General features: G+C 42.0%; 1 long non-coding RNA gene across 1 annotated transcript in view; it reads left to right on the forward strand.

Annotated features, from left to right (window-relative positions):
* Window positions 1-12,764, forward strand: part of LOC136177624 (uncharacterized) — a 169,196-nt gene extending 156,432 nt beyond the window's left edge. Inside the window, exon 6 of the long non-coding RNA XR_010665115.1 lies at window positions 12,630-12,764. This is a non-coding gene — a long non-coding RNA (uncharacterized lncRNA). The remainder of the gene's footprint in view (window positions 1-12,629) is intronic.
* Window positions 12,765-13,399: the final 635 nt, after the last annotated feature.

Consider the following 13,399-nt stretch of genomic DNA (forward strand, 5'->3'; position numbering starts at 1 on the left):
CCTCCTCAGCAGCGTGTCTCTCGTGCTTAGACCCCGTTTGAGCTCAATCCAAAGCGAGCAGTGCTGGCCCATTCTGCAGCCTCAGTTCCTCTGGTAAATGGCGAGCTGAGTGGCGGTAATTGCCTACTGCGCTGCCAGTTCATGCTTGGAGCAGCCGCGCAGAATGTAGCGCTGAGATTCAAACCAAAGCCTCCCGTTGGATCACTCGAAGCAAGCTGGGGTGTCCCCGCTGCCACCCCATACCTCGCTCTCGCAGTCTGAGGCTCAGTGACCTAATGTGTGGAGACACAGGGCTGCAGACATCATGCAAGGTCACTTTCCAATGAGACGCAGAGCAGGGAGAGAGACGCTTACTTATTTAAACAGAAAGGTCGTTAGCAGGAGACTCAAAGAAGCCCCGACAAATGTAGTCAAGCACAGTTAATGTTTCGTTCTTGGAAAGAGGAGGAGGTAGCTGAAAAGAGATGAGAAAATAAATGGTAAATTGCCCTAACTGTGTATCTACATTCCCTCGGTAAGGGTGCAGCTTCTGAACCAGAAGAGAAGGAAATAAACAGAAATATACACACAGTGTTTTTCTTTCATTTGCCTCAAACTGCCCGCACATCCCAAACAGCCCTCAGGCAACAACTCATTTGATTTCTTACCAATATTGTTTTCTCAATATATGATGGTGCAATGCTTCTTCCTTGCAGTTGCAGCTCAGACATCTGTTTGCATGGACAGGCAGATGGTGGGAGAATACTCAGGAGGGTCTCAGCTATTGAGAAAAATGCTTGCGTGACTCCCCCCCCCTAACCTTTTTCCTTCTCAGTACATCTTGCCCTGGAGGCCACAAGTGCTTAACTTGCACATGCGACCATCCCACCTACAGTGTTACACTGTAACACGAGCGCAGTCTTCTATATGCACACACATATTGCTTAAATACGCATGGACACACATACACATGCCGTCGGCTAAACTCTCATGCTAGCTGGTGGCGCGTGGTCACATGTGTGGGTCAAAGATGTGTGAAAGCACACGTGCATATGTCAGTTTGATTTCTTTACCCATGCAAATAATGCGAAAGAGTGTGTGTGTGTGTGTGTGTGTGTGTGTGTGTGTGTGTGCTTGTGTGACAGACATGAAGGTGCGTACCAGAGGAGGGACAATCTCAGAGCTCCAAAATGAGGCATGCGTGATGCTGCTAATGTGCAGATCTGCAGTGTAGAAGCGACTGCTAACCACATGTCTGAGTGTATAAGAAAGCTGAGTGGAGACGGTTTATGTGTGTGTGAGTGTGTGTAAGTGTGTGCGTGTAGTCTCAGGGGACATTCCCCCCACCACCAGCTCATCAAAGAAGCATATTAAAATGAGATGACTCAGACTGATGATGACGCTGTGAGACCCGCTATGCCAGCAGTGTAGCGAAGAATAACATGTTTGTCTCGTTCTTTTCTCCTTCTACTCTGTACTCAGCATCGGTATCGGCTCACACACTTGTACAAACTCAGGAATAATATTAGGATACTCTTAACTGTAACTTACACAAACCTGGCCTACTGTTGTGAGAATCAGATCGGTTTTCTTATCAGATGTGGAATAAGGGTAAGCACCTTGTGGAAGTAGAGTGAAATAAGCCTTTAATCAAGCCTCAAAATGGAAATAAAGCCAATCTTTTCTTCTTCTGACTGAAATAACAATAAAATAGACTGTATACAATGTGCTATTAGATGGTGTTTAGCCATGTTAAATAGATTGTGCTAAATTTTGATTGTGTGTGTATTCTTAACTTTAGTCCAGTCGACTAATCTGAATTAAAATTTCTGTTAAATTGAGAGGAAAAATCGTCTCTTACTCCTGTTTTCAAGCTGCAAGAATAATTTATTACATTTTAAATGCATTTCTCATCACACATTAGAATCTGTGTGAAACTCAGAGAATTATCCAAGATTATGTAACAGCAGCTGCATGACAGATGTTGTGACCCACTTGTCATTTTACTTGAGTGTCACAGCGCTGATTGGTATGGATTTAAAGTGATTATTCAATATTTAATCAGATTTGCATATGTGAGTACAGACAGGTGTGAAAGACAAATGGTCTGCCAACAATGACCCTGGAGGCGGGCCTGATGTTAGCTCTAACTAAAGTGTAGCAGGGGGAGATTTGTGTTGGAATGCTTGAAGGCTTTCTCGGAGAATGAGTCACCTTTTGATCAGTATTGAATAACGCTGCATAGAGAGACTTCATATTGTTTGACAGACGCTTGTTAAACTTTTGATGATTTTGGGAAAACTCTAGCCATCTCCGACCTGTCACTCCCGCCTGCCGGGTAGCATCTTGACTTTGCAGAATGCTAATCTTGCACAAAATAAATCTTTTTTTTCTAATACACTTTAAAAACTTCAACTTTGTGATGTGAAACTATACTATTCTAATGGTTTGAAAGAAAATATTGGCGTGATTAAGCATAAGAGATAACAAAATGTAACCCTTATTTTGAAAAATAATACACAGCAGGACAGATTTTATTCTGTTAAAGAAACATTTTTAACAACTATTTTAGCAATCTTAACTCATCTTACCTCTAATGAGAGTTTCAAATGTGGAGAACTTTATTTGTCCTTGTTTAATGGTTGACTGCTGAAGTTTGCCAAAAGTATCTTGAGTCTCCAGCAAAGCCATCACAGAAATAAATCCTCAATGACCTTTAGTGCCTAAGAGGGCTTCTAACCTCGGCTAGAGAGCCAGCGTGATGGGCACTGGAGTGAGTACAGCCGCTGCACTCTGATAGTGCTGAATATATATGCCCTTGACATGACAAAGAGAGGTGGAGGCCTGAGAGTGGTCATATCGCATTAGCATCGGGCCTGGCGTGACTGGCTGACAGGGCAGTCTGACCATAGTCCTGTGGTGGTGGTTAAGGCAGTGCCGAGGAGTCGAAGGGGGCAGAGGGGCTACCATGCTGGGGGCATTACATAGGACAGTGTTAGGGGGGTCAGCCAGTGAAACCAAGCAGCCACCCGTCAATAATCAAATCAGTCACAGTCAATATATTTTGGCATGACTGCTTGAGCACTTTGATCCCAACATAAGACCAGTGAACTCGCACCAAAGACAGAAATTAAGCTTTGACTGCGATAAACTACAGCGACCTGTACCGTCTTTAAGAAACATGTGTGCATGTGTAAACACAAACAAGAAGACCCTCCATATCTATCTCACTTTTCTCATTTCACACTGTGAAGGATTCAAGGATGCCCAGTGATATCTCCATTACTCTTTACGGAGAGGGCAACTTTTCAGCAGAGCTGAAGCCCTCTGTCAAATTAGATTAAGAGCTGCTTACTCATTATTGACAGGAGCCACTTGCAGTGAAGGCCCATAGTGAGAGGAGTCATTTACTTTGATGGTAAGAACACAGGCTCCGCTGGAAATGTTCCTCAGCACTTCTCTTTAGGGTGAAAAGAGTCCTTTGATGGCCGTAAGATTTTTTGTTATTCCACAACGGCATATTCATTCTGCATCTGGCCAACTTTGATGTAAAAGGCATCCATCTGATGTTTTTCCCCCTCCACTCCCCTTCTTTGGCCCACCCTAAAGTCTGTTGGCAGGGAGGTTAGACTTGATAAAGTGCCCTTGGACTGTTTGTTGGCATTTCATTTGTTTGAGTCGGAAAGATGACAGAAGTCACATTTAATTACGGGGTTCTTGTGTCATCTGAAGAGATGAGGGGGTATGTTGGGAACGCATGATGCATACAGAATGAGCAGAGTCTGTTCTCCTCCATATTCAAAAGTACATCTGACCATTTGGCTGCTCTGCCAAGCACACTGTGAGTTTTTGTTCATCAGCGTTCATTTCTATTACTCTACGCTGTCTGAAGGTGCGTCTGTGCATGCCTGTGCGTTCATGCAAAGCGTGCCATCATGCGTGTGTTTGCATTATCTGTTTGTATACCTGCCTCAATATGTGTTGTGCATTTCAGGTTTGTAAATAATTCCAGAGCCCCACAGCTGTGCATCCACCCTGTACAAACAGCAGGGTGCCCAATCAGATGCTAAAGAGGGACCCAGTGTGTGCAGCAATATGCCTCTGACATGGGATATTTAGAATGAACTTTTAACCCTCAATTTAAATTCAGTGTAACAAAACACATAAAATATGATGAGCTTTGTACGGTAGATACTGCAGATAGGTTGTTTTCAATTAACATATACAGATATGTACATCAAGATATAAGATCTTTTCTCTGGTTTCCACAGAATCTCTACAAAAAACCCAGCAGAAACGGCTCTGCTGGCTGAGTATCTGTATCATTTTGATACAATTGCAGCATAAAAAGTACTGCGAGGACATTTATGTCTCAAAATGCTTTATTGAAATTTAGCATGGCATTGTGTATTCTATTGTATTTATTTTCTTGCCTGCAGTCCGTTGACATAATCACCAACAATAAACAGCACGACCTAGTTGTCGGTCACAGCCGGAGATTCAAGGCAACTTTTTTTCCGCATTTAAATTTTGCCAATTCTTTTTGGCATGCAAGTTGCCCAAGACACTTTGTACTAAGACATTATTGTTGTATGTTATATAAACTGTGTGGGTTATCATTTTGGAACATGCCTCATTTATTTTGTGTTACCAAGCGAAGGATCTGTTTTGTTGTCAGACTCCTTATTAGGAAAACAAAACATGGGTTGGATCCAATTTAAATACATTTTGATAGTTTTGCATGATAACAATTTTCATTTAAATTGTTTTATTTTAAGGAAATGAAACAGATTATGTGTTGTTATGTTGTATTCATCAATATCTTTTATTTTGTGAGATCGAGACATTGTTTTTTTTTAAATGAGAGCTCTCAGTCTATAAAAATTCTTAATGATGAAGACATCGACGTCTACATTTCCAGTCATTGCTATGTTTAGCAACAGGCAGGCCATTATCATCTTATTGATGAACTTCTATCTAGTTTAGATCCTCTGACAATAAAGTGCTGTGTTGGACCTGGCAGACGGGCAGAAGAAGAAGTTGTTAATCAGGGTCCGGCATCCCAAGCTGACATTCCGCTTTACTGCCAGTGACAGAGACTGATCTGTCATACGGCCGTGGCACCGTACGTCTCTGCAGCTGCAGATTTAAATGTGAGATTTGAGATGTCTGCCCTGTGAGCCCTTGGCCTGCCCAACCTGTCACCATGACTTCAACTCTGAGACTTGAGTCATGAGCCATCTCTCCACATCTCAGTGCATATGTTACCACTGACCTTTATCGGGCCTGCATGATGGTAACATTTCTCATGACAGCATGCTAACATTTTGCATGATTTATTTGCTTACCAATAATGTCCATCTTTTTTCTGCCCCCAAGATACATCAATAATATCATGCATGTACACTGCAAAAAAAAAAACGTCCTATGGGGATTTAGAAATGTCAGTGACACTATTTGTTTCCTTTCTAGGAATACATGAATGAACAATGGCGATAATAAACGTTTTAAGGATTGATGCAATGGTTTTCTGAACCGACTGCAACTGACTGTGGCCTGTTATGTTGTTTTTATATATTGTCGTGATAGCTTAATGTATGCATCCAAATATTTAGTTTCTTATTGTGTTCGATTTAAAACCAGATGAGAGTTTAGATGCTGAAAGTCCACAAACACTGTATAGAGTGTGGCGCAAACATCGCTGTTGGCACTATTACAACAAACAAGTTCCCTGTCTGTACTTTGAGGTGGAAACATAATGTACAGGAACAGAAAAAAAACTGTTGATTGCAGCCATAGAACAAACAACCTCACCCCTTTGTTTTGCCTCCAGCCTCTATAGCTGCTGTATTCAGCTCTACGTTCAAAGCAATCTGGCAGGTGGAGTTGGGAAAGAGCACAATATTGTCAAACAGAAATCAGATTTGCTCCACTCTCCATTAGCCTTAGCCCCTTCACTCTCCCCCCTGGAGATCACATTAAATGACATCTGCTATCATCAGGATAACCTGTGTCAGCTCCGTGACAAGACTGCAGATGCAGGGCCGAAGAGTGCAAGGAAATGGAGGAAAGAGAAGAGAGATAAAGGAGATCCAGCCAGCTTAGGAGTCCTCAGACTTGCATTAGAGCTTGTTAAATCAGTCCCAGGATATAATTAACATATAAATCGATGCTGGTTCATAAACCAGGCATGGTACAGTGGAGAGCAGCTTTATTCCAGTGGGAGGATGGAAAGGAATGATGCATTCAGGGTGTCTAGCTCTAGTTCATATCCCCGCTCTAATAACGCACTGCAGGACATGGAAAATGTGATCAGAAATCATGCATGTTTCACCGAAGCATCTCTGGGAAATGTGGTGGGTTTCCATTGCTGGGCTAAGCCTGATAAGGAGTCCACTGAATGACAGCAGCCTGAGCAGTTGTCAAAAGTAGCGATGCGTGACCTGTTTCTACAGCATCAGCCACAACCAAATAGCTCTCCTTATCTTCTGACAGAACCATTTGGAGCACTCTTACTTTTCAATATGTTTCTTTTTCTCCTTCCTTTCAGTCCCATCACCCCGCCCCTTTCCTCTTGGCAGTGCAAACGGGCTACTTCTGTTGACTTGGTAATGGTAAGATGTGTCTCTTTGTCACATTCTTCTTAAGCTTCCACTTCATTTGAAGCAGCTCCCCTTTGTTGCCTCATCCAACATCTGTTTCCATCTTTTTTTTTTGGCCTCTCAAAGGACTGTTTATGTCATTTCAGCTCTTTAACACCAATTAGCATCTTAACCAAGTAGGTTCTCTCTTTGAAACATATGCGTGCAGTTACTGTTGAAGCATCCAAGCTGTTTAACTCTTGAAGCCCTCTTTCAGTGGTCCTTCATGCAAACGCTCCCTAATGGTATTTATTGTGTGGTATAGTATGCATGCTTTTTGACTCTCCACTGGATATAACACTTTACCTCCAGGCTTCTGTCCAACACGCTCCCATTGAGTACTAATCATGTGGCAGAATGTGAAGTCTGTTTTTCTGGGGGAAATCATTATAGAGCCTCACAGAGAAGCAGCCTCCAAATAGCCAGGCCCAGATATTGTTGGATTGAGGCGTCTGCACAGGCGCCTGATTAAAAAAGAAGTATGGGCATTAATTGGCCAGCTGATGTTAGGTTGTCAGCAGTAGCTGATGGCTCATTATGCTTCTTGAGCAGTGTAGAAGGAGGATGAGAGACGAGCTCGCCCCCTCACACATTCCATTTTGGGCATCTTTAAACTGAGCCCACCCTGCAATTTCAGCATCAACACATCACTCAAAAGGTCTGGAGTATTAGATAAATACAATCTGTCATTCCCATGGACACAGACTTGTAGGAGCTGGGATGGAGAGATGGGTATGATTGTGCTTGTGTGTCTGTTTGTTTATGAAGCAGGGATTCATGGGGACAGTTTGTTTGGCTAATGGGGTTGGCGGGCAGCACAGTGCTCTCTCAGGCAAACAGCTAATTAGCAGGAGCAGATGAGAACATGGTGAGTGTGTGTCCAGGATCCAGAGACACACTGCTCAACCAACCAGGAACACGCTGTTCCCCCTCTGCCCAATCAGCGTCCCTCAGCTAAAATACCCCTTCTTTGTTTAGTGTCCATCCAGCCAATCGTGCAATACTTCAACCTCAGACGGACTCTCCCGCCTTTCCAGCGTAGCTTCCATTTACCATGGCAACGACATGTGTCAAACGGCTACTTAGCCCTGAGGGAATCTCACAAAAACAGAATCCATCAAGTTCAGGGTCATTTAACGTTCACATTCCCCATCGCCGCCGCTGCAGATGAACAATTGGAGAGCGGGGAGTGTCCTTGAAGGAGAATTGAGATTTTTGTGCAATAAGAAAGCGTGTAGGAGCACAAAAGGCTGAATGTCTTTGGCTGCACATGGCCATGATGGACATCCTTCTTTTAAATATAAAACATGACCTTGTTGCTTATGGCAGAAATATTTCCCATTTTACAATTGGCTTGGGCACCTACATAGAAGGATTTGTGTTAAATAAGGGTGTGTGGTTAATCTAAAATCGTCACACTGGCCATAAGATTATAGTTAGCTGTTTTGGCCACTCGTCAAATCTCAGTTTGAAGATTTAAAAAAAAACTGAATTACCTTAGAGTCATTGAGTTGTGTGATCAGGTTTCAACATCTTTCACACCAGTATTATACTGACTCAAGAGCTAAAAGGTGGAATGTATCTCATATTTCTTGTGTAACCATGGCAATGACTTTCTATGAAACACTGAACGGTGTCTGCTGCAGACATTGTGTCTTGGTAAGAGAGAAGTGAGTGATTCATCTGCTGAAGGATGTAATTACATTAATTGCTATTGCTGTAATTGTAAAAAATCTTTGGCAAAGGAAGAGATTAGTAGATCTTAAAGTCACGCTCTTTGTATATGGTTCATGAGTTGTATTGTTCTCTCCTTTTGAGTCGTAACAATCCTATAACAGCAACTGCACTGACATTGATGATGTGGGTGAGGATTGCACACATGACCTCGTGTATAACAGCTCATTTAGCCTTCATTTGAGGTTGGCCCAAGCCAGTTTGAAAATATAGGGGAATGAGATTTCCTTGGCCTCCTGGCTTGCTATCTTACTGCATACACATGTCACAGTCAGCCTCGCAGCGCTAGCAACACAATTTTTATCCCGTTGCAGATATGAGCGAGGCTCATCGCTTTTATTGTGGAATCACCAGGGCATTGAATAGAATAGAATATAATTACTTTATTGATCCCAAACTGGGAAATTGTGGCGTTATAGCAGCAGGTTGTCCAAACATTGAGATGGTGCCTCTAGTTTTTGTCTATATTTAGGAAAGCACACTCATAGAGTAATGGGAAACAACCATCTTGTAATATTCTTTCCATTCAAAAAGATAATGGATGATGGAGGGCTTGTGAATGGCTGTCAAAAAAACATCCAACATCCTCTTCAGCTTCACCCATGGTTTGTACAACCTGTTCTTTTGAAGGTGGAAAAAAAAATCTGATCATTTTCTCTAATTTGCACAATGTTTTTCTTTTTCTTTATTATTTTTATCCCCTTTTCTAAAATCTAAGGAAAGAGAGTGTGGTTGTAAGTTGATGAAAAGGTCTTACCTGTGAAGAAGTTTTGGTTACGATGTAAACAAGGTAAAAGATGTATTGGCCAAATGTAAAAGAAAAGATGTTTTTCTTTTCTTTGGAAAAGAAAGATCTGTTCTGACAAAGCGGGGTGGATGTCAGACATTTCCCGACAGGGTACAGTGACACTAAGGGGAAACAGAGCACAGCTGTCGACACACAGCGCACATACTCTACACTTCATCTATATATAAGCAGCTGAGATACTTATGTATATTTCAGCACTGAGAGCTACTTGATGCTAACTTTCTCAGCACAGCGGTCAAAGGAGTTCAACAATGTATCACCCAGCATGTCATCCAATCATGAAGCTGGGTTTTCACTCCCCTCCTGCTCACGCACTACGGGGTGAAAATCAGAGCTGCTTCATCTGCCCTGAAGACAGAGAGAGAGAGAGACGCACATCTATTATACATGGTATATGTGGCTGTGCCGAATGAACCGGCTGCAACAAATTGGGCACATTTTTGCTCTGACGCTAGCCAGTCTCCGAGGGGAGCCAATTACTACGTTTCTCCTTCAGAGCCTGGCAAAAATAACCAAAATTCTCCCATCTTCCCCTGAGCACGGACAAGGAGTGAAGAGAAAAAATGTCCTCTTGTTCCCCATTCTGTTAGCCCTACAGACACTTTCTGAAATCACACATCCGCTGCATTCATTACCTGCTAACAGCTCTCTATCCCTCAGCGACTGTGGAGAGAGAGAGAGATAGAGAGAGAGAGAGCAAAGTGAGGGTAAAGGGGAAGAGGGGAAGGTTTCGAGGTAAAAGAATTATAGATAGGAGGAATACGGCAAGGCCCATCATCATGGAAGATGGATGTTTCCCAGGAGCAGGTGATATCCAGACTGGAACAGTGAACATTGGAAACATGGAAATATCCGACATGGCTGGTTACTTCATGTCTGACGGTGGCTCAAAAGTGTCCGCAGAGCCTGGCACTGAAAACTGGACGGCCCACACACCTGGACTGACCTTCACCTTGGGTTGAAAACACAGCAAGCAGGCGATTAGCCTAATGTTTCGAATCGGAGAAGCTTTTTATGTATGATTAGAGAGAACACGGGCCAAATTTACAAACCAATTTCAACAATTTCCAACAACAGACTGCAGTAATATGATGATAGCTACTTATTGTTTGAGGGTGAATTTTCAGTGAACCATTGCAACCACTTTCAAAAATCATGATTATGTCAAGTGCCTCTGGTTTTGGCTGCAGGAAAATGGGACCATTTGAGCACTGAAACACCTAAAGATAAGCCTTTCGTGTACAAAGTGATGTGTATGGGGATGGCACCATCAACAATTCTAAGTTTAAAATGATTAATATAGAAATTTTAAAATGTTAATTCAGCTTCACGTATTCCTCAAGAGAGATGGAAATTACACCATCACAGCAGCAACTGCAATCACATTCAAGACACGGCATAAAAACTGAAAAAATATCATCTAGGCACATAAAATCAGATAAAAAAAGTTTTCAAAACTAGACTAAAATTTTGGAATTTATAAATAAAATACACCCTAGAAATGTAATGAACCTTTAGTGTGCAATATCTGTTAAAGTGCATTAATAAATAAATGTAAGTACATGTATTCATTGTGCGTTATTGTCCATTAAACAGTCCGATGGCAGTTTAGAGAAAGGACTTCCTGTAACGTTCAGTTCTGCACCTCAGGGTGATCGGCCTGTGACTGAACGTGCTCTGTTGAATCACGTCCAGGGTGTGTAGTAGGTGTGCAGGAAAAGTCTGCCCTTCTTCTTATATGATCCAGCAACAAGAGCATATGAAAGGTGCAGATTTAACCACCCTCCACTCCACAAATGTATCAGCCTCTTGCTCAAAATGATTGTTAAAGTCCCACACTGAGGCCTGACTTATGCCCATGAACTTTCTGTATCATCAGATGACGGTAAAAGCAAAGGACTTCTTTGGTGAGGTTGACTCACACCCTGTTCCCAACAGCAGGAGATAAGGTGGGTGTTCAGTGTGACATGATGAAATGATTGTATCTTCTCTGTAAGAGGTCCCTATGGTGACTCAGAGAGATACATATGAGTATTTATTGTCCAACCTGTCTTTCTTTGTGATTTCTGTCTAAAAAGACTTTGGCCTTCTCCAGACTGAAAAGTTTCCCCCCTGGGTATCTCTCTGTCCGCTGTTATTCACTGAGCCTAAAGCCCTCAGGACAGAGATTCTTTTGCCACGGGCTCCCATTCACTACCCGATCCTCAGCTGATAGCTATGACTGCTTCCTTTCTGAGCACTTTCTCTGAAGCCACAAAGCTGACACAGAGGACAACAGCATTCTTTCATTTCTACAACATTTTCTCTTTCTGTTCATTGCGTAACAAAACATCTTCTTTCTAAAGCCCTTTTTCAGTCATTGAATGCGGAAAATTGCTTCATTCTTCTGCCCGTGTTAAATGAAACAATGAGAACTACGCCACATCTTTCACACTCATGCAGTTCATTAGGCTCTGGATCAGTGGTAGGGGGGGGGGGGGGTTCAATCCCCAGCCCCTGCAGCCTTATGTCCGATGTGTACACTTAACCCAAGTTTCTCCCGCTGCTTCGTCGTTGGCATGTGACTGTGTATGAATGGATTAATGAATACACTTAGATCGACTTTACACTGCCATGCGTGTGTGAATGGATGTGAATGTGTAGGTGTGACCTGCGATGTAAAAGCGCTTGAAGACTTTGATGCTCACTAGTTAGATTTTCCACGTGATCACTGTTTTTGGTGTTAAATAACCCCTCTCTTTTGAATTATAAATTTCTGCTTCTGCTCCTGTTTCTGTCAGATTCAGACTTAAATACTTTGGTTTTCAGGGGGAAAAAAAATAGCTGCTGGTTTCTCAAATTAGTCTTCCGACAGCTGCGCAATTATACATTGGACTTCTGAAATCCAATATTTCTACAGCATTAGCCACCATTTTTCTACATTTAGACCTATGCACTTAGCAATGAAAATACTTCTTGTTTGCTGTGTAGTTAAAATGATCCAAGTTGCTCCAGTGTTTTTCTGGGTCTGAATGAGGTGCACCCGGGGCATGGCTGAGGGTTTGTTGATTGTATATTTCTTGTATCACTTCTGTACAGATGTCTTGGCTGCTTGAAGACACAGTGTTTGGATTGACCTTTGTAGTAACTAAGCATATAGTTTGTTTGGACATGCTTTAAAATAAGACAAAGGAAGAAAGTGAAACCTCACTTTCTGTGACACTACCTCTGAATTGCCTTCCCATTTTCATATAGAAACATGTCATGTTGTTGTTGTTGTGTAAAATTTGGCCTCCACAGATTTGGACTCACTATTTCCATTGCTTTAAAATATTCTTCCTCCACTTTCAAAAAGCTTTCATAAGCTTCACAATGTTCGTCATGATGACGTGGGTCACATAATGATAATCTTACTTCCATTACACCACTTTAATAGCTAAAACTGATATCTTATACTAAAGACGGCACATCTTTTATTCCCTTTTCAGTCTTCTCATCAAAGGAGCTGCAGAACCGAACAGAGCTGCCAAGGTGAAACGGAGAGCGGACATTAATGAGGAATATCTTACATTCCTTCACCAACCTTCATTTTCAGTGAATAAAGCCCATCTGTTTAAACAATACGCAATTAGCTTCATTTAAACAGCTAAACTTGTTCTAGTGATTAGCCAGTGTTTACCATAAGCAACATTTTTGTACACAAGATAGCAGCTCTCATTTGCATATGTTAATGCTGGGTAATTAGCTATGCTCCACAGGGTAATTCCTATTCATCCTCAACCTACAGGCGTTTTTTCTTCTTCTGAAGATTAAAAACAGGCAAAATAATGAATAAATTCAATCAATCATGTAAAGGCTAATATATGCGTTACAAATGGCAAGGGGGCGGCTTTAATGTCAGAAATCAAGAGGCAAAGATTCAAGGATACTGTAAGGCATGAAAGACGGAGTCGCCACTGAGGTAGACTTAATTGTTGTTTCTCTGACAACTTAAAGCGAAACAATAGCCTTGTTTTGCACATTGTGGGCTGCTGGTTGTAACACTTTGCAGAGAATGACAAGACAGGCACTTCCTTTCTGTGTAATCACTTGCCCACACGAACCTGTCGACGATAGAAGAAGAACCAAATGGCTTTTATGTGCTTCTAAAATCAAGGTAAACCTGATGGGCCCTGCAGGCAGACATGGCTTCGAAGTAGTGACAAGACGCTGATCTAATTTACCTTTAATGTGTGTTTGCACTCCTAATTTTATATCT

Source organism: Labrus bergylta, chromosome 23 (genome assembly GCF_963930695.1).
Source record: "Labrus bergylta chromosome 23, fLabBer1.1, whole genome shotgun sequence".
Lineage (NCBI taxonomy): Eukaryota > Metazoa > Chordata > Actinopteri > Labriformes > Labridae > Labrus > Labrus bergylta.